The sequence below is a fragment of the Gallus gallus genome, chromosome 9, assembly GCF_016699485.2.
Source record: "Gallus gallus isolate bGalGal1 chromosome 9, bGalGal1.mat.broiler.GRCg7b, whole genome shotgun sequence".
NCBI lineage: Eukaryota > Metazoa > Chordata > Aves > Galliformes > Phasianidae > Gallus > Gallus gallus.
Window position 1 is genome coordinate 8,559,169 of NC_052540.1, and position 21,288 is coordinate 8,580,456.

Consider the following 21,288-nt stretch of genomic DNA (forward strand, 5'->3'; position numbering starts at 1 on the left):
AGAGTGAAAAGTTTTAGTTTGTGTGCATTAAGCGCACTCACAGGTTGTTGCCCAATCAACCACACCCTGGTGTGATGAATGTAAGTGCCAGTCTCACCACCTGGGCCTCCTTTGCAATCTCATGTCATTATGGGCAATGAGGCTCAGCTGTTCTGGGTGTTCTGCCTCTTTCTGGTTATGTGCAGGGAAGAAGAGCTGTGGGAGCACAGAAAGTGCTGTGGCTTGGGGTGAGTGCAGCTTCTGTAGGTGTCTCGGGGTGTATGGAGCCTGGGGAAGGGTTGCACTATAGCTTAGTGGTACTGCTGAAGTGTTTCTCTCCAGTGGGGCAAGTTAAAAATCTCCTGGGAGCTGTGTTAAGCACTTAGTGTGTGCTGGGTTCTTAGAAGGGTGTTCTCTTTTGACTTGAAGAAAGCCTGAGGGCTAACTGAGAAAACTATTCAAGGTTGGCATTAATACTAAAGGGTTATGGTGAAATCTGAACTTCTAGGTGAGCCAGCTGCAATACAGAACAGATGACAGATATTTGAAAGGGTGTGAGTATGGTTGTTTAATCAGTTGCTCTCAAGGAGCTGGGTTTGGATGGAAATCCCAGGTTTCTTTCTCCTATAGAAAGCTCCCCCCCCAAAAAAAGGGATACAGGCTTGTATGATATAGAAGCTTACTACAGCCCAGGGTAAATAGCCTGTTTTCAGGTTCTGGAGGTCGTGGCTGTGTTGCTAACATAGCTCTCTTCCCCTTTTAGGGAAGGCAGTAGATATGGAAAGAGAAGAAAGTCATTTTTCTCCAGAGCTACAGAGGCTTGCTATTGAGTTCCCGCAAGGCTGAGTGAAGGTAAGTCAAAAATGTTTTCAAGTGACTTGCTTTAGGTGCCTGTTTTTTTTTTAAATTGCTATCTTGAGTGTTATATAAATGTGTTTTGGATTTAGTGTTAATTGGAGGCCCTTTGTGATCCTCCTTTTGTGGATTTTTCTCAGAATATCAGTGATACTTGAAGCCTCTTAGGGAAACTGTTTTCATCACTGTTGCCTGTACTTCTTAGAAGGACAAAGTTTTGTTGTTGTTGTTTTTACTTGTCTTGCAACTTTCTCAGACAAATTATACTTCTGGTTTAGACCCTTTTATATTTGTTTCAAGATATAAAGGACTCTGAAACCATGTGGTTTTTAGTTGAGGTGTGTCCACCTAACATAATTGATCACAAATAGAAAATTCAAGACATTCCTATGCTTGAAAGTTGTGGGGGAAGAGGTAGTGGCAATGACAGACAAAAAAAAAAAAAAAGGAAACAACCTTTTTTTTTTTCCTGTGGAGTATGCTGATAGCTTCTCAAAAATAAGAGTGTCTCTGAAGCCTTGTGTGCAATTGAGAGGGATAAGCTCTGAAAAGTAAGGTCCCTAACTGAACCTTCGTTGTTTAACCGCATGAGTATAGCATGATATTTCAGAAAACCAGTATTCTTATTTGATGTAGTTGAAGTGATTTATTGATGTTACAGCTGTTTATACTATTGAGTGATCTCACAACTATCAGATTTTTGGTGGTTTCTATATCATATCTCAAGGAAGTGTTACTTTGTGAGCTAATAGCCGTAGTTACTTACACCATTAGTAATTCCTAAAGGTGACTTAACTGGTCTTATCTAGCTTAGCATATGGCTGGGCATATCTGTCTGTTTCCATTATGTTTCTCACAGTGTACGTTAATGAGAAAAAAAACTAACTTCTTCAAAAGAAATTTTACAGAAGTCTGATTTTTTTTTTCCTATTATGTCAAGCACTATATTACTTTGTTGTTAGCTCAAGGTTTATACAAGAGTTTTATCTTTTGTGAATTTATACAGGTTCTTATGGTTTGCCTACTAGTCATTTTAATTTTATGAAACTTAAGTGGTGATATTGAAGAAAAATACTGTTTTCAAATCGTAATTTTTAAACTTGGAGTTAAGCTAATTAAGCACAGTTCCTGTTTCTGAGCTGACCTGCACAGTAACTTTATGGCTATGCTTCTTCACCTGAAGAAGAGAGGGCTAGGACAGAGGAGGATCGGGTTTCTTTTGTACTGATCCCTTACACTTTCCCCTAGATGTCACTGCTGAAACTATTTCAGAGGGGCAGCAATACCCACAGCAGTAGCTAGAGCAGGCCTTTCCTCTCTGGGTCGCTATTTAGCAGAAAGCCAAAATCTTCCATGATAATTGTGCATCGTGTTAAATACGAAGAAAGCCTTGTCATCTTTGATGCCTGAGGCATGGGTTTCATTAAATGTATCTTCACAGTGTGCCTAGCTTCTAATTCTTAATACTGGTAATTAAGTCATCCAGATTTTTAATGAGAGCCTTGAACTTAACTGCCATGGATCTTGATCCTGAAGTGTTTCTTTTTTAAAAGAACAGAAATCCTCTACATCCTTTTTATCTAGTATTCCCACTATCAATAAAGCAAGCAACTAAATCAAGAGGCCATAAGTATAAAATGTGATGATATTATGTTGAGACTATAAAATAGGCAGTAAGGTAATGTGCGTAAATGCATGTTAGGAATTCGGATAGTAAAGCATGCAGAAAAGGCATGTCGTATCTCTGACAAATAATTTTCTTTCATCTTGGTGATGATCTAGTGCTGTTTTCATCCTAAATGGTATAGTGGCCTTTGATTGTAAAGTCTATAAAATATAAGGAAGAAGTTACTGTCAAACAGTTGTTCATCACAAAGCATGAGTATTCTATTAATCTTGGGCTGAATACTTCTTTCTACTTGTATTAGATGAGCATCACCTGTGTCCGTGAGGTGTGGTCATCCACCTGCAACTAATTTTTCAGAAGCAGCTGCTGAGCAGGTATCCAGATACAGTAATTGATTTGACCTAGGCAGAGAACCTGTACACAGGCCAAAAGAAGGCTTTCTGCATGCTCATTCCCTTTATTTAAGAAAAGAGAGAGGAAGCCAGCCCATTTGGCATAGATATATATTTATGCATGTGTGTATACACACAACACAGTTGAAGAGAGAAGAATAAGTACCCTACTGAACCAGAAAAGTAAAAAGCATGGTGCACATGCATAAAATGTGTGGGGAGCTGGGAAGAGATTGCTTTCTGCAATATCCTGGGAGACACCTTAACAGAAACTGGCTCAAGCTAAGGAATGGGTTAATAAGTGCTGTTTATATTGCTTGTTCCCATGCCTAAACTTGCAGAAGTTCAGGGGCTTAGTTAACTGTTAGCCATTTCTGAACGGCATCAAGTAGAACTAAATACTTCTTTATATTTATTTTCCAACAATTAGACCTTACTGGAAAACATCTTTCCTGTCAAAAGTGACTTTTTAAATATGGGTGAAAAATGTCAAAAGTTGTGGTTTTCTTTTTAGGATTCTGGGAACTGTAATTCAGCCTAAAGCTAAAAATGACACACCCAAATATGAAGTTCAGATAAAATCAGGCATTCTAAAAATACTTGAAGTTGTTCTAGCTTCTTTTAAGTGAAGCATAATCAGTTACAAGAAATTCTTGTTTGGTAAACTGATTCCTAACTTTAGTTATGTCTGTTACTAGAACTGGTCAAAGCATCATTGAATCTTGATGAAGAAAAATGCAGTAAACTTTCCTGTACTGTGTTTTAAGAGAAATATCCATGAATTATATTGATCTTTTGGCGGGGGGGGGGGGGGGGGGGGGGATCAAACTTCATAGTAGATGAAGGCTGTAGTTATTAAAGTTGCATGCTTTAAAATCCAAAACCAGTTATTTTTCATCATGTCAGTGGGAATTAGTACCAAGATATCTTTACGCTCCTTTTATTGCTTTTATATTGTTAATTTATTGTTACAAATCTACCATATTTAGGTAATACTCCAAGTTTCATGGGGCACGAGTTCATGGATTCTTATGCTTACTGAACAAATTACCACAAAGCAGGAACCATGTAGAATCAACAAAGCCCCTTTTTGCTTGAAATTTCATAAAGGATGTGTCAAAATAAGAACGTGCTCAGATAACTACAAAATGAGAATACAAGGAAGTACTGTCTGTTGAAAGACTTTTCACTTGGTCTATTTAATTTATTGAGATGAAGATTAAGAAGTGTTTTCAGGGGGATGTGGGGGGACTGCTCTTTTATTCAGTAAGAAAAGCCACAGAGAAATCCGATGACAAAAAGAAGTGAAGTTATGTAAATTCGGACTAGAAATAAGGCAGTTTCTTATCGTCAAGCATGATTATCACTGGAACAACTTACCTAAATGTGTGGTTGTTTCTTCACCACCTTGAATATTCTAAGTATGAATGAATATGATTATAAAAGATGTTACAGCTCAAACACAAAATATGGTCTTCAAGCACAGATTGTCAGCTACTTATCTTAGGGTAGTATTCCTGTATAACTTGATGAATTTTGTGTGTATGCTTTATGGATCAGTCAAAACGGTGTATAAAACAGTGTATATGTGCATTTGAATGATGTAGCACATGAAACTTGGTCCTGTGGATTTCCTAAACTCCTCTTGCAGTTGCTTCCAATTCTCTGGAACAGTAATGGTAGGAAGATATCTCCAGTATTGCCAGCATTGTTTTCTGGCTTGCGCTGAACCACTTAGTGAACTTCTAGTGAGGCTGCTGCCATATTCAAGGCTATCTGCTAAAATACTGCAGGATAATGAAATCTGAAGGGCAGCTTGTGATATCAGTGAAACCAGATGGTATACGAAGGCAAATGTAATGAATTAACTGCCATAAGTTAAAATTGATTGTTAGCATAATAGCTTCAATTTGCAGATACTTTAATAATGGATAATGCATAAAAATCCTTACCGAAATCAATTGGACTATTCACACTGTGCAGTAACTTGAGACTTGTTTCTTTCTAAATAATTAAAAGACCAGACCTTTAATAAGCCTCCCCTTGATGTGTTTAACAGCCTACCTACCTCATCAGACTCTCAACACTCATACAAAAAAAAAAGACTGGAATTACTAGTGATGATGCTTTTGAAATTGGAGCTCAGTTGTATTTCTATTCTGTTGTACTAGGAGTACAAGAAATGCTACCTGTTTGTCCATGATAGAGTAACAGATTTCACCAGCTAGAAATAGAGGTTACTTTGGTAAAAGAGTTGGCCTTGAGAATGATTTTTTCCTTTAAAATAAGAATCTCAGAGGACATGATGCTCTCTTTAAGGTCAAACTGACATGAGGGGGAAAAAAAAAATATCTAGATGAGTTACAGAAAAATCTATTGTACTCTCTGTACAGACTCCTTAAAGTAGCATGCCAGGTTTGACATCATAGAATTCAAAACAAAATCTGACTCTTGTTAACTGTAATTAAAATGTTATTTGTGTCAGCTAAGTACATAATGCCCCTAGAAGATTTTTATCATGGGATATGTTGAGGTTGAGCTGTCTCTATAGCAAAATCTGAGAACATACTTCAATATTCATTAGATCCAACTGAAAAACTGTTAAATCCTACTTATCTGATATATCTTGACTGTTGATGTCCACTTAAAATAGGTATATATTTCTTTAAACTGATTGTAGTCTGAACAGCAGAAGTAATTTGAATTTATGACTAGCTTATTTGTAACTCTCTCTCTCTCTCTGGTAGCTAAACACGTTGTGGCCATACAGGTCATGGAACAGTCTTGTTCTGGATTTTTCCTCAAAGGGAAACTTCCCAAGAAAGCTGCTGGGGCCCCAGCTGACTCTCCTCACAGGTTGAACACTGTGGACTCCAGCAGTTTAGCCTCTCTAGTCTGTGGTACCTGAGAGATGAAATCCAGTGCTGGGTGGTGGGGAAGGCAGGATGGAGTTACCTGCATGCCTGTGAGCCCCTGCACTGCATCATGCATGTAGCAGGGACAGTCTTCTGGCATGGCTGGGCACAACCATTGTTCAGGGGTGGGCAGAGCTTGCTGTGTGGCTCAAGGACTGTCTTGACTGCTGGACATGTGCATGGCCTGGGTGAGTCCCTCTTCCTGTGTTGTGCTCAAACAGCATTTCTGGGCAAGGAGGTGAAGTTTGGGGAAACTCAGAATGGGCAGTGCTAAGAACACCACAAGTGGGATGAGCAGCATTTGTGTGGGTGTTCACTGGCATGTCTAAACTGTCCTTGCCTGGAGGACTGTAGGTGCAAGTACCTTCTTGGTTCCTGTTGTCCTGGCTCTCTGTTGTGGCCTTGTATGTATGTGAACGCTTGTTTAGTACTGAGTAATTCCTGGTTCTGCGGGATGATGTGTAAAATGGAGCTTATCTCAGTTATAGCTGAGCCCAATTTACATCTTTGCAGGGCTTACTCTGAATACATTTCTGGGACATTTGAACTTCCTTCAAGAGCAATTGTGAAATTTCCTGTAACTAATTTGAAAGCAGTAACCCCATTGCTAGATGGTGTTCAAATGTTCTTGAAGAGCTTAGGTAGAACAACCAATTTCTGGAGCAGTGTCAGGATATTGGCCAGGACTTTTTATTGAAAAACAGTGTATTCCTTAGTGGGACTGTGGGGTGCTTTTTTATTTCATGGTGGAATGTGGCATTTGAGAATGGAGATGTTGCCGTTGAAAGATAATTTTCTTAATCACCTCTCATCTCTGAAACATACAGTAGGAACCCAATTATGGCTTGTGTTAGTGCACAAAAGTGTAGTTTTATCATGCTGAAGTTGTTTATTGGAACAGTCAAAGTAGTTTTATTGTGAATGGGCTTTTTGCTGTAGGATGGAAACTATGATTAAGTCTCAAGACAGTAAGAAGGGTTTGTGTGTAATTCTTTAAGTACGCTCATGGCACTCTCACAGTTTTCACTGAAAACTTCCTTAATAACGCGTGGTCTGTTGATTATTTAAAATCCTGGTCAAACATTGTAAGAGTTATAAAAACCTGAAGGATTTAAATAGTATTTGAAAAAAAAATGGCTAATGTGGATCTGATGTCTTTTCATGTAACTGAAATAGTTCCCTGCAATCATAAATGTGTGTTCAGAGATGCAAACATAGTGTTGTGGCGGCATTTGAGGTAAATGGAATGACATCTGACATAAGTGAGCTATTTCAGGAAGATGCAATTATTCAGCCTCATTTTAAAATAACTTTTACTAAACTTATTCTTACAGATAAAGAGAAAAAAACTTTGGTGTATAATCATTCTCAAAAGAGATGGTATCAGAAGCGTATTTAATAATATTCACTATTATGTATCTGGAGGACACATAGTCCTTTACACTGAGTTTCCACAACATGAAGTGCAGAAAGAGTGGGTTTGCAATGTTAAGGTGAATGACAGTAAGAGAGGTGATTTAAAGAAAAAATTACTTGATTGGTGAGTGTATGGATCCACACTAGATACCACACTTAATCACGTCTTTTCCTGTTTTATATACAGATTTAGGGGTTGGGGAGGAGGAATAGCCATTTTCTCTTAAAAAATAGCTGTGGAGCAAGTAATCATACTACATCTCATCCCTGTCAAACTTGTGTAGTAATGGAGCTCTGTGCCTGCTTCACAGAAACAAACCAAATGCGTGGGTTAGTTTTGCATCTTGAAAGATAAAGTTTCTGACAAGCTAATGATTGAATTAATATGTAATGCCGTCTAAGTTTAAGAACAACCTGTAGAAACTCAACTTTGGTAACTGAAGCCAAAATATCAGCTTTATCTCTGCAGAAAATCAGGCAGCTAGTCTTTAGATATAGAGAGTTAATTTTGCATAATTGTGGCTATGTAGACATTCAGTGAGAATAAGATGAAGGTTTAAGCTGCCAATTTACAGAGCAGAAATCCAGAAGTTGCCATTTTTACTCTAAGTTATTTACTACTTTTTTAAAAACAGTTCAATACTATTTGCTTGATGACTAAGAAGGAATGTTCCCACTTAACATTCATAAGCATGTGTACAATTTCTCTAGATTAATGTTTGGGGGAATAAATCTTATTTGAAATCTTTAGTGTAAATTAAGCTAAAAGTCATGATTTTTAAAAAGCATTTCTTATTTAGCAAGTGTTTTGATGCTGAGTCAGTGTTGCATAACTGATATTACGAGGAAAGAAGTATTACCTGTATCTACTTCTACTCCACTGCAGATATTTTTTTGCTCAAGAATGAAATTTGAGGCCTTGATCTAAAGCCTGATTAACCAGGCTGCATTGTGCAATTGCAACGCTGTATGGGTGAAACTGTGGCAGAGAGTAATAGCTTATGCAGCCCTTCGAGAAGGGATAGGGAAAATCTTTCCATAGAAGGGTTCACCAGACTACAGGTTGGCATTTTCGGAATGGAATGGCAAGAGTGAGGGATGTTATTTTTTAAAAAATTAAAAAATATAATTTAAACATACCTACTAAAATAAAAACCACCACAGGTGAGAAGCAATGAGATTAAGCACTTCTGAAATGTTTCATCCAAGCATGTATGTCTTTACACTTCAAAATGTTTTTAAGTCTTGTGTAGCTGGTTTGGATTCCTTATTTTTGTCTCCTGAATAATAGAATGGCTTGGTTTGAAAGACACCTTGTAGATAATCTTGTTCCAGATTCCTCTGCTGTGTTCAGGATTATCAGGCACCAGATTGGACCGCCCAGGGCCCTACCCAACCTGGCCTTGAACACCTCCAGGGATGGGGCATCCACAGTTTTTCTGGGCAGCCTGTGCTGACACCTCACCACCCTCTCAGTGAAAAATTTCCCCTTGACATCTACTCTGAATCTCCTCTTCATTAGTTTAAAATCATTCTGCTTTGTCCTATTACTATCTGCCCAAGCAAAAAGTTGATTTTCCTCATGTTTATAAGTTCCCATTAAGTACTGGGAAGCCACATTGAGGCTTCTTCTGAACCTTCTCTCCTCTAGGCTGACCAAGCCTGGTTTCCTCAGCCTGTCTTCATAACAGAGGTGCTCCAGCCCTCTGAGCATCTTTGTGGCCCTCCTCTGGACCTGCTCCAATAGCTCCATGTCTTTCTTGCTCTGGAGAGTCCAGGCCAGAATGCAGATCCCTAGATGGAGCCTTGTAGGGGCAGAGTAGAGGGGAAGAATCCTACATTCCCACTGCTGCCTTTCCTCTTCTGATGCAGCACAGTTGGCCTTCTGCAGCATAGTTGGCCTTCTGGACTTCAAGAGTGCCCTGCTGCCTTGTTTTTCATCTTACTGGAACCCCTAAGTTGTTCTCCGCAGGGCTACTCTCCAGGAGTTGTTCTTCCAGTCTGTATACATGTCTGGGATTTCCCTGACTCATGCAACACCTTGTGCTTTGCTTTCTTATGTACTGTAGGTTAAATTTAAACTGAATTCATTGAAACGGCTTAATATATTAATATCTACTATGAAATAAACTCTTCCAGTGGTACCAATAAAACAGTACATGCTGTGTAGTTTCCCACTGCATTTTAACTACTTAGTCTGAATTGCAGAGCTTATATTCTTATCCTTCTGAAGTAGCTCACAAGGCAACAGCTGAAACCCTCTGTACAATCCAAAATGGAAGTAAGCCCAAATGGGCAAGGGGATCTCTTGTGAATTGTTTGTAATCTTGAAGATCAGTACTTTGTAGATGAGCACATTGTGATTTCCAGGCCAGTAATGAGTGATTGCAATGTTTTTTGAAAAGGGAAGTAGAAAACATGAGAAACTGAGGTTTAAGCAGTAGCAAAATGAAAGTTTTTAAAATATTTGGAAGGGAAGTATTACTACTGTTGATATAATTTTCAGGAAAAAAAAGCATAAGCTCAAGAGGACTAGTATTGAAAAACCTATCTTGTGAGGTTGACTCATTTTCCCAAGCAGAGATCAACTTTCTTTCATTGCTTTCCTTGATTCTTTGTTGCAAAGTCCTATGAAGGCTACTTTTGTCCCTTGCCATCCATTCTCACCACTCCCACACTTTTTGAACTCTACTTCTGGATGACTTCTGTATTCTTTAGTGTCATTTCTGTTAGCTGAAGCCTGTTAACCCCTATACCTATCAGCTATGGGAATAGAATGATTTTCTTTCTCATTAATGGTTGTCTCTTCTTTATCTTCTTTAAGATTAAGCTACATCAATTCACTCATTCTTTCCCTCTTATGTCATTCTTTCTAGGCCTTGAGTATTTTTCTGCTTTCCCTTGCTCTTTCTAACTGGCCTAAATTACTATAGTCTGGTGTCAGCAAATTGAGCTAGTCCTTCCCCTGTGGCACCATTGTGATCAATAGAGCAAAGGGACTACTGTATGCAATTCATGTTTACAAGCCTCTGTAACTCCTTAGTTCATTTCTATAAATCAGCTACTTCTACAATCTTATTTGGTGCTCCTCATTCCTTTTGCCTAAGAAGAATACTCTTGCCTCTTATTGACTTACATGTGTGTGCTTAATCATAGAACCATAGAATTGCTCACGTTGGAAAAGACCTTAGAGATCATTGAGTTGAACCACAACCTAAGCATACTACCCTAACTCCAACACTCTGCTAAATCATGTCCCTGAGCACCACTTCCAAATGGATTTTAAACACATCCAGGGATGGTGACTCAACCACATCCCTGGGTAGCCTATTCCAGTGCTTAACAACCCTTTCTGTAAAGAAGTGTTTTCTCCTCTGGCACAACTTGAGGCCATTTCCCCTCATCCTGTCACCAGTGAGAAGAGACCAACCCCAATCTCACTGTAATCACCTTTCAGATATTTGAAGAGAACATTAAGGTCTCCCCTCAGCCTCCTTTTCCCCAGACTAAACAGCCTCAGTTCCTTCAGTCGCTTCTTGTAGGGCATATTCTCCAAGCTCTTCAGAAGCTTACTTGTTTGATGAGAATTCAAATTAAATTTCCACTTTCTAACATAGCAAGCAGTACCAAAGCCAGTGTAGTCCTTTGCAGGACTCCCCTTTGACATACCTTTCTTGTCTGACAGTAAGCATCTGATAGGCTTCCAACCACTTTCAAAATCCTTATAAAAATCAAGGAGTGACATCTACTGCTTCAGCACTGCCTATCTGCTATCTAAGACAGATCATGTCAAATCAGTACAGTTTCTTTCTGTTACAGGCTAATGTCCAGTATGGACACGTCAGTTGCCATGTTTCTTCTAGGTATTTCTAAAGGCTGCAAGCATTTTGCCCGATAGATAAGTTAGGCAGGCTGGTATATATTCTTTCTGTGTTCTCTCTATTAAAACCTCTACTGATATAGAATATGCTTGAAATAGTATACATTTCTTGTTAGAAATCATCTGGAAGTTCTACAGCTGATTATATGAGAAGAACTGGATTCTGTTCAGATACAAGAAGTATTTTATCAGAAAGCCTGCTTAGCACTAAGTTTTAAAACATTTTTAATTATGATGACGTAATCATAATCATTTGTCACAAGAATTCATAAATGGTCTGTCAAATGTTTAAAGCTGTCGTCCATCTAAGAATCCATTTCCTTATGTTTGTTTTCTGCAAAGCACCTGCCTGTTGTTGCACTCAGGGCCCATTTTGACCCTATGAAAAAAGGAAGTAAGTAAGTAGTATGACATACTGTTTGTTTGGAAAGAGTTTTGCATGTTACTTTAAAGGAAGAAATTGATTTACTTGAATTTGGCCACTAGAACAAACATAAGCAACAATATGGTCAGCTTTGGTAATTAACAATAGAAGTGTGATAATACCAATATATAAGGTATCAGCTGAAACCTACCTTGTAGAGTTGATATGTTGATACTTGGGAAATAAATTATTTTCAATAAAAATTTCAGACCCAGTTTTATTTCTATTGAGTTCTACATTTGAGCATTCATCTCTAGTGAATGCACACAGCTCTTCTCTTCCTGCTTTGTCCTCAAGCCCTAAAGAATGAAGTAATCTCTCCTATGGTAGTGTAGAGAACATGAAGCTATTGGTATCTTTCTTATTCCTCCTTCCTGTGGTCCTAGGGGAAAGCATGCTTTTTACAGAAATAAGGCACTTCAATTCTGGCAGTTCCCTTTTTGCCTCTCTCCTGAAGCCGCTATGAGCCATACTTGGTCTTATAATGAATTCAAAGGTAAAATCAACACTTATCAGGTATAATGCTTCCTTTAATGTATTTGAAAACTCCATGCAGCTTGGCTAGCAGCATTCTTACTTTGCTTTACACTTCTGAAATGGAAAAAAAATATGTATTTAATTTTAAATAAACTGTAAAAGTTTAAGCACATGTAAAGTAAGAACATATGCCTGGGATGCTGGTAAAACCGATGAATGCTCTTCAGTATGTGTGTTGCTGGATAAGTGCATCATTAATAAAATGCCTTTCCTTTATTGTTTTAAACTGGACACATCTTAAAAATAACTGCTGAACAGCATGTCAGGACAACAAATATAGTTAACCAGCAGCAATGCTCAGTTGCACAGCTCCAGTTTGGCTTTGGCTGTATTACTGCCATTTGGCTATCAAACAGTTTGTTTTCAAGACTTATTCAGCCCATATTTACACATACAATTATCAGCCCCCAACTGTAACTTATGCATGTCCAAAGTGAGTGTAGATACTTAAATGGAAGTACTGCCTGTAAATAGAAGGATTAACTTCTGTCGTCTAGATTATTTTTTTGGATCTGTTTTATTTTAAAAAAGAAATATTTTGGATCACAGTCATTTGTCTTGCAAATCAGCGGTTAGTTGTAGTGCTTAATATATACTTCACGTAATAATTAATTAGGCTAAATGCTTTTTGTCTTATTGCTCTAAGCATAAGATGTCACTTAGACCACCTAGAATCTATAAACACACTTTTGTTTTGAATTAATTGGATGCGGCTGAAGGTACAACTTGATCCAGCAGATTTTTGCTGGGGTTTTGTGAGTTCTAATAATTTCAACTTGCATCTTTGTAAATAAATCTTCAGGACATGCATAAACTACCTACAACGTTAAATTATTAGAATCATAGAATCATCTGAGTTGGAAGGGACCTTTCAGGGTCATCTTGTCCAACTCCCCTGCAATGAACAGGGGCATTTACAGCTTTTGATTTTTACATGATTGATTCTTATGTGATCTGTTTCATTCTACTTAAGTCAAGTTCTAATATGTGATAGAGCTAAATAATCAGAAAACTTGCAATAAATGGCCATGCCGAAGATTTATGATCTCATTCAAATGGAGATTTCTTATGTACATGCATGTAAGGTACTTACTGTTCTGTGTGCCATGAAAATATCCAATGAAAACAAAACGTAGTTTGGATGCAAAAGATCTTGTCCATACTTTCACAATTCAGTCTGAAGACCTCCAGTTCAATAGTTCAAGTAACAATCCCATACATTTCAGCAGGAGAAGCAGAACTTGGTTTTGTGTTCTTTAGTAAAGGTGCGGAGTCCAAACCTACTGCCAGTGAAGTTCAAAGCAAGAGTTTAAGTTTTTTCCAAATCTGTAGTGCAAATTCAAAACCTCCAAAGTATGGCCATGTGTTTCTCTGTAAAATCCTTTTATTGTGAGATAAAGGTAAGGGTCTGAAAAGTAATCAAAGTGGCTTTGCATAAGAGAAGGAGGTTTGTGTGTGTGTGTGTGTTTTTTTTTTTTTTTTTCTTAAAGGAGGGGGAAAAAGGATCCTCTACAATTGGGGCATGTTATTGGAGAATGATGTATGGATCTATTGAGGGGAAATTAGAGACTTGTGTGTTTTTAAGCAGTTTAACTCTATACAGTACAGTTCTGTGGCAAACTTTCTTTAAATTTTTAACATATGGATGTCCATAATAGCACTTGTGTGAGACCACTGTTCTTAATGATACTAGGTAGCTAAGCACTGGAAAAAAAACAGTGGAGATTAGAGATCTCCAGTTATTCTGTTCCAAGCAAGGAGCTGAGTTTACTGCAGCCAAAGCTCACAGCCAGTATGAGAAGCAGGGCAGTGCAGAAAGCCCATTGGGAGCCCAGAGTCTGAGGAGTGAGACTGTGAACTGAGGAGGCAGCCAGTGTGATTTCGGAAACGTGCAGTCACCTTCTTTCTGTAAAGGGTTGGGGAGATTGTTCTTAAACAAGGAAGATTTAACAGTTCAAAATCTCATCTTAGATCAATTTCTATTTCACTTTTTTTCCATGAGGACATGTCTAGCATCATGGTTCCACAGCTGTGCAGCCAACAGGAGCCTTTTACTGACGGGTCAAAGGGGGTGGTTCCACAGCTCCTCTCAGCTTGTCCAGTTCCTCAGGGGAGGGCCTGGCCCATGGTGAGATACAACTGGATAAAGGAAGGGGAAGTGGGGAGAGAGCTATTAATGGGAGAGACCTTCTTCCCTGTCTACAGCCCTGGGATGCTGAACAGTCCCCTTGTGCAAAGTTTGATAATACTGACCCTTCAAGTCACATTCCCAATTGCTAGCTGTTTGTAGTAAAGCAAACAAGCATAATTAAGAAGCTCTTCAGCCGACAAAAATCTCATTTTAAATTAATAATGTAAAAAAGCTGGATTTGGCAGAGTATTTAGGTATGTGCATAAATCCAAAAGATCTGACTTTGCAGAGGTTTTGTTTTCTTCAAGTGATAAGTTGTTCAAGTTTTTGGCATGCAAAGCCTGATTGTTTCACAAGGTCACGGGCCAGTGCTCGTTACTTGGGCCAACCTCTTACATAACACGCACGCATCACCGCAGCTCCTCTGGCTGTGGCTGGAGCTGTGGGTATGGTTTAGAGTAACAGTCAGTGTGCAGCCCTGACCCTGCTGAAGTTCTTTAGAAATAATGTTACAGCCTTGGCCTTCAGAGAATCAGATCTTTTTCAAAGGGACTTAAGAACTCAGTAGAAGTTAGATATTGAAGGCTCTTTGAAATTTTAACCTTCCAGGCTCACACTTGGGGCACATGACTATGTTATTTATGTAGTTGTTTCTTTGATAATTTCCCTGTAGAAAGTTAACCTTATTTTCCAACTAGGAAAAATAAAGATTCATACTGCCTCTTGTATATTTGTAAGCTCACACTGGAGTCCTCAGCTGTACAGTTCTGTTGCTGAGTAAGGACTTGGAAGCACTGACCTAGCCACCTTTCTGTGCATGGCTCATACCCTCAGAAATCAGTGTGTCAAGGCATTGCACAGAACAGCTGCTATGTTTCTTATACTTTCTTAAGAAAATCTCTTTATAATTTCTGATCTATGTGATACAAAGCCCTAGAAATAAACCAGGCTAACAAACCCAAAATCAGCTGTAGTAATTGCATGGTTTATAAAACAAGTGGGAATGAAGAATTTGAGTTTCAGCCATCAGGCTATAAGGCAAAAGTGAAATTAAGTGATGCAAGAAATCTGATTGTATCTAATAATTTAAGGTTCCAGAATTCACTTAAACTAAAGTAAATTGGCTGTAGTGTACTCATGGGTCCCCATTAGTGCTTTATGGACAATATAAGGGCCTTGAACGTCCTCTCTCTGTACCCGTGAGTACTACACATGTCTTCAATCAACTATTGTACTCCCATTAAAATACTTAAATTCCACTGTTGGGGAATCTTGATCACATCATGATGTGCTACCGCTGTGAAATCACCTAGATCTTTTGTTTTTCAAGGTTAACATTCCTTACAGCAAGTATGGAAGGTCTTTAAGGACTGTTAGTTGCAACTGGTATAAATAGTCTCTGGAAAACTAAGAAATAGCAATGTTCTGTTGGTTAAATTCCAACTTCTACAGACTTCTTACGAACAAGCCTGGTTGATTGTGTCACAGTACCAGCAGCATCTCACTCGAAGACAGGCAATACCATTATTACAGTAGCAAAGTTTTCAGTTGCTGTATAATTACCGTAATCACAAGTGTTCTTCCTGTAGTTGGATAAATTCTGATTTTAAATCATTTTATGATAAACTGCTTCTAAATCTTTTTCAGATACTTTCTTTCTCTTGCTTTTCCTGGCATCTGCCAGGAAGTTGCTATTCTGCTTTATAAAACAATATTACTTCAAAGTAACAGATTACCATATATAATATGCTAAGGAGACCGACTGTTTCACAATAACTTCTAGGCAGCCTTTTGTAATGTAAGGAAGATGCCTTTTTACCTACTAGGGTTATAACTCGTCGAGACTGGCAGTTGCTTTATATTTGTCAGACACGAAACACTGAGTCCTAGATAAATATGGATAAAATGTCTTTAGGCTTACAAGTAAATCTTTGTAAGAGGTGCGACAACTTGGTGCAACTGGAGATAATGCCAAGATGTCCTCACACTGCAATGCAGTAAAGAGTTCAAGTTTTGTGTTTGTGCATGCAGGAACATGAAAGCATGTATGTACATGCACATTTGTATAGGCATGAATTCATCTGTGCAAGTTGTTGGCATTGGGTAGTATCCTTGAGAAACAGTGTAATGGGCAAATATAAAAATTTGGAAAATTATTTAGTTTATATTAGTAAAGATTTCCACTCCTAAGTTGTCACTTAGCTTTCTCTCATTCAGGAGTGTTTCTCATATGTCTTGAATTGTGCTCAGTAAGAAGGGATGGTTCCGTGAATGTTGGTGATAGTATATTCTCAAAAAAGAAAAAAATAAAGCACTATAATGGTTACAATCCAGAATAAATCATTAATTCTTCTATAGAGTATCTTCACTTATCCAGAAAAGATGTGTTCAGTGTAATTTTCCAGTGTAAAATGTGTTTTTAGTGATCTGTTAATATCTATGAATTTAAATGGACATATTTGTAGTTATGATTTTCCTAATGAAATTATAAATGTAGCTGGGAAAATGCTATTTGCCTAAACGTGTGTCATTGGCTCGTCAAGTGTGAGGGATGCACAGCAAAAAGTAAAATATGTGATAACTTTTTCTGCTGTAGTTGTAATTCATGCAGGTCCTGAAGATTTCAACTCTATCAAAAAATTATCAGACAAATTTTCCTGGGCGCTGAATTCATAAAGTGGGTGGCACAGAGAATTTCACAGAGAATTTGTTCCATGAAGACCAGGAGAAGCCCCATACCTAGTTTAGTGTCAGCCCAGTACAAAAGCGACTGAAAATGTAAAATGGTAATTATAAGTTGCAAATCTTCACCTAGGAATATTTCTGTCCCTATCCCTGGATTATAACTGAACCTGCTGGGGTTTTTTTCCAAAACAGATTGTATGGAGAAGTTGTGTATGACCTTTCATTTGAAGCATTCTAAGCTGTGTTGGACAGCACTTAGAGCAACCTGATCTGATGGAAGTTTTACTTGCCCATGCCAGGAGGGTGGGTGAGGGGTGGGGGATGTTGAACAGATGGTCTTTAAGAGTGCCTTGCAACCCAAACCATTATATGATTGTTTGATTTGTTAATGCAACTCCTCCTGTCCCTTGTGCAGCCACTGACGCTCTGTCTTCTGTTTAAACAAACAAAACAATCTAAATGATTTTAGTTGCAAGTCTTAAATATAGAATGACAAAAAGGAGCAAAACTGAGCTGCTTCATGAGCACACTACTATACAGAAATCGGTGTCCTACAGCTGTCTGCTGTGTGGATTCTCTGATGTGCAACAAAGAATGAGCTGTTTGCCACATAGCCTTCACTGGGCCCTGATAGGATTTCTCTCCTCCACCCATCTGCTTATTTTTACTGAATTCATGGAAACTCAGTGTCTTTGGGCTCTCTTTTGAAATGACCCAGTGGGTACAAATGTTACTAGGGTAGACTGACATGCTTGTGCACACAGCATGATTGCATAAATTTCATTCCCTTAGGAAATAAGACTAAAATCCATTTTTTTTTTCAGCGTTCCTAACAATCAGTATAGGCAATATAGGCAAAGCTCAATGTAGTTTGGTGTGGGAGTATTGCTGTTTTGTTTCAGGATCTGTTTGGTTGCAGAACTTTATGCTTAGTCAGAGTGCTTTTGGGTTTTGGTGTTTGGTAGGATGTGTAAAATATTGAATACCATGACACTAGCTAGCTCAAATTATTTCTTATGTCAAATCAGTCCTTGTCCTTAGAACCAAAAATGCAGCACTAGAGATAACCAGTCAGAGCCTGAATAATTTGGTGCTATCTCACAACAAGGTGCAAAATATACAGCAGAAGGTGAAGTGTCTGGGTGTAAGAGATCTGTATTTACATGTACTTGGTGGCTCAATTCAGGATAAGTTTTTCATTGTGCAACACAAAATAAGATTGTGTTCTAGTATACTACTATATAATGTGGCTTAGAAATTAAGGGTTGTGGGAGCAGCAGCAGGATTGATTTAGGTACCTTGAACAAAGAAAAACACTGCAGCCAGTTTTGAGACAGTTGTTTATTGAGAATGGGGTAGGAGAGAGGTGCAATGGAGGATACTGGGCAGACCCACAGCTTTCTGGAGCAGCACTGTGCTGGCTAGGCAGGCTGCTCTGGGTACCTTGCTGGCAGTAGATGATTGTCATCAGTAATCACTAACATTCATACCTTTGCATGTAGAGGTCAGATGATTACATTTGCAGCACTCTTCTCTCTCTTTCCTCACAGCTAATTCAGGACTAAAGGAAAGAACTTGTGGTATGAAAGTGAAATACAAAGGCAGCACCATGATACATTCATTTAATTTCCTCAGGAATTATAGCCCTCCTTTATTCATACGAAAGATTGGAACAAGTGAAATTTACTATCTTCTGTTCTATTTGGAAAGAAAGAGTTTTCTGGCTTGAAACAGAATTGAAGTGAGAAGGAGGACTCCTGCTTATCTGAAATGTGAATATTGAGACAGTTTTTAAATAAGAGTTTTAATGAAGAGCTGTGGATCACTCAGTGGGCTTTGCAGGCAGTTTTCTTGTCTGAAATGCTAAACATTCGGTCTTTCTCTGCCAGAGAAACACAGAGTCCTGGCCTTGTGATTCCTGGAATAAAAGGGTCTTCCCTAAAGACCTCAGCGTGGCAAGCTTTGCAGGGTCATTAAGTGGAGTAATGAACACCCTTTGTATCTCTGGTTTTATGTATGGACTTGGAGAAGTAATTCTAAAAGTGATGTTTCCTATCCTTCTTACTACTGCACAGTCATGCTTCTCTTAGAGACACTATAATGTGTTACACGAGGAGGATGAAGCCCCAGATACAAAAACATACTTGTATACCAGAAATTAAAAATACCAGTATCTTTAACATGATGATAGGATTTGTGAGGAGGAGATTCCCAGTTTTTTGATCATGGGAGGCAGGGTGTAAGGAAAGCTGTAAAGAATTTCTGTAAAGAAATATGTTCAAATGAGCAAAGGAGGTGTGTGTTGGGGGAGAGAGGTATGGGAGGGTGTCAAAAGGCAGGTGCAATATAGCTTGTAAGAAAAACAAAACCCAAAACCTTTGAAATCAGCAGAACTACCTTTGTAATAAGTTAGACATCAGGCTTGTTGACAGGATCCATCAGTGGCTTTGAAGTGGCCATTAAGTTTGTGTTTCAGTGGGGCTGTTCTGGGGTTCTATGCATCTCCAAAGAATCTGCTGAGTTTCAGACACGCTGTGGTTCTCCTTCAGGTCAGACTGCATGTACGCATGGGGTGCTGTGTGCTCACTGTGGTTTCCCAGAGTTCAGTCAAGAACACTTACCACAGTGCTACGTAAGCACCATGTTGATTTTGGCTACATTTTTGTCTTGGGTCAAAATTACAGTCATCTTTACGTATCTGGGACTCTTGCTTGTGTTTCTATCATGGCCTTTTGTGTTAACACACTTTTGCCAGGGTTCTTGTCTTTGACACAGCGTTGAGTCAAACTTTGGTCAACCTTTTGTCTTTTTCTGTAGCAATTCTGTGACAGGATCTATGCTGTGGGATATCTTACTGTGTTAAGGCTGAGTTTTGTGTCTCTGACAGGAGCAGTCAGGTGCTGCAGAGAACTATGCACAGATCTATGAAGAAACTCGGAGAGATGCACGTGTCCTAGAGTTGCTATATGAATGGGATGTGTTAATGTCTGCTGGGTGATTGTTACTTAAACAGAGAAGTGTTTTGGGCCAGCACAGCCTCAACACACTAGGGATGTAAAAGTATCAAGGCAGCTTAGGACAGAAAGTGTTATTAAGCAAAGGGCTTGTGGCAGCAGAACAGCCAGGTTCCACAGGGAACAAGCTCCCTGAAAAATGGATTAGTGCATGCGCTAGCTACTTTAATGCAAGCTAACCACAGTTAAAGTGGTTCAACAACCCAATGTAGACATGGCCTAAAGCAATGCAATAACATTTCCTTCTTTTCCAGGCCATTTGTGGTTATGTTGGCAGGTAATATAATCCTGGAGGTGGAAAAATTACTGCAGAAATTGGGAAGGGAAGTCAAAGTTAACAATATTGTTAGCGTTTTCATTGCAGTATCAACATTTACAATATAATACTTTGGGTCCAGAAAAAATCAAAGTATGGACACATGACCTCAATCCCAGGAATACATAATCCCCGAAGGCAAAGAGTTTCTTTTATTAGTACGTGAAACATTTTTGCATAATGCGTTTTGCAGTGTTATAGGCATCAGTAATTCAGACCTAAAGACTGAAACCTTTGTCCCATGTTTCCCACTATATACCATTTATTTTTCAACATATTTCAACACTAGCTATTTGCATTTGGGAAAAGAAACTTCATATATTTCAGCACTCTATATTTATAGGTTCATAAGATTTAAAGATTAAAGTGGCACTTTAGTAACTTATTTCATTTTATGTTATCAGTTCTGTGATGCCTTCTGCAGGATTGTATTTTTAATTGCTTGTACAGTTCCCTGATGGGTTCAATGTCAGGGTTGCTTGTCATTACAATAAATTAATTAAATGATTGCTATTAATGATTATATAATGCAGTGGAAAAAGGCATTTTCCAGCCTGGGGCATGGAGAATCGGGAATGCAGATGATTCTGGTGTGGTAGCAGAGGACGTTGTTATCAAGGTGGAACCAACATATTCTCTTCTACTCTGTCAGTAGTAAGTTTGGTCAGTAGGTTTTGGTAGCCTTGAGGGGTGTATTGGATATTTTCTCTCCTCACAGTGAATCTCCAAAAACTTGTAAACACCACAAAAGAAAAATAAAGAATTGGCCTTGGAAATATCCGCATCCTACAAACTGGTGATTTATCACCATGAGGCAAACATCAAGTGTTTTTTTGCCTTTTATTTTCATCCTTCAAAGTCAAAATGTGGATATCACAGTTAATACCTTCACATGGGTGTAACAGCCATATCCTGCCAGTAAAATCTTCCGTGTTACCTGTTAAGAGTGTTTCTGGCAGACTTCAATGTTTATTTTTAATTTTTCATTTCATCTAGTTCAGTTATCTTTGAAAGCCTACATTTGAGAGAGGCTAGTAGAGTAGCTGCTCTTAAGTGGCCCCTGAAGCACTAATCCACCTCACTTTGTTGATCTATCTGCGCCAAAAAGGCTTGTTGT

The 21,288-nt window shown here is 38.5% G+C and overlaps 1 long non-coding RNA gene across 1 annotated transcript in view; it reads left to right on the forward strand.

The window, feature by feature from the left end:
- Positions 1 to 102: 102 nt before the first annotated feature.
- LOC107051845 overlaps positions 103 to 21,288 on the forward strand; it is a 101,083-nt gene continuing 79,897 nt past the window's right edge. The window contains exons 1-2 of the long non-coding RNA XR_006930916.1: positions 103 to 227; positions 743 to 831. This is a non-coding gene — a long non-coding RNA (uncharacterized LOC107051845). The remainder of the gene's footprint in view (positions 228 to 742; positions 832 to 21,288) is intronic.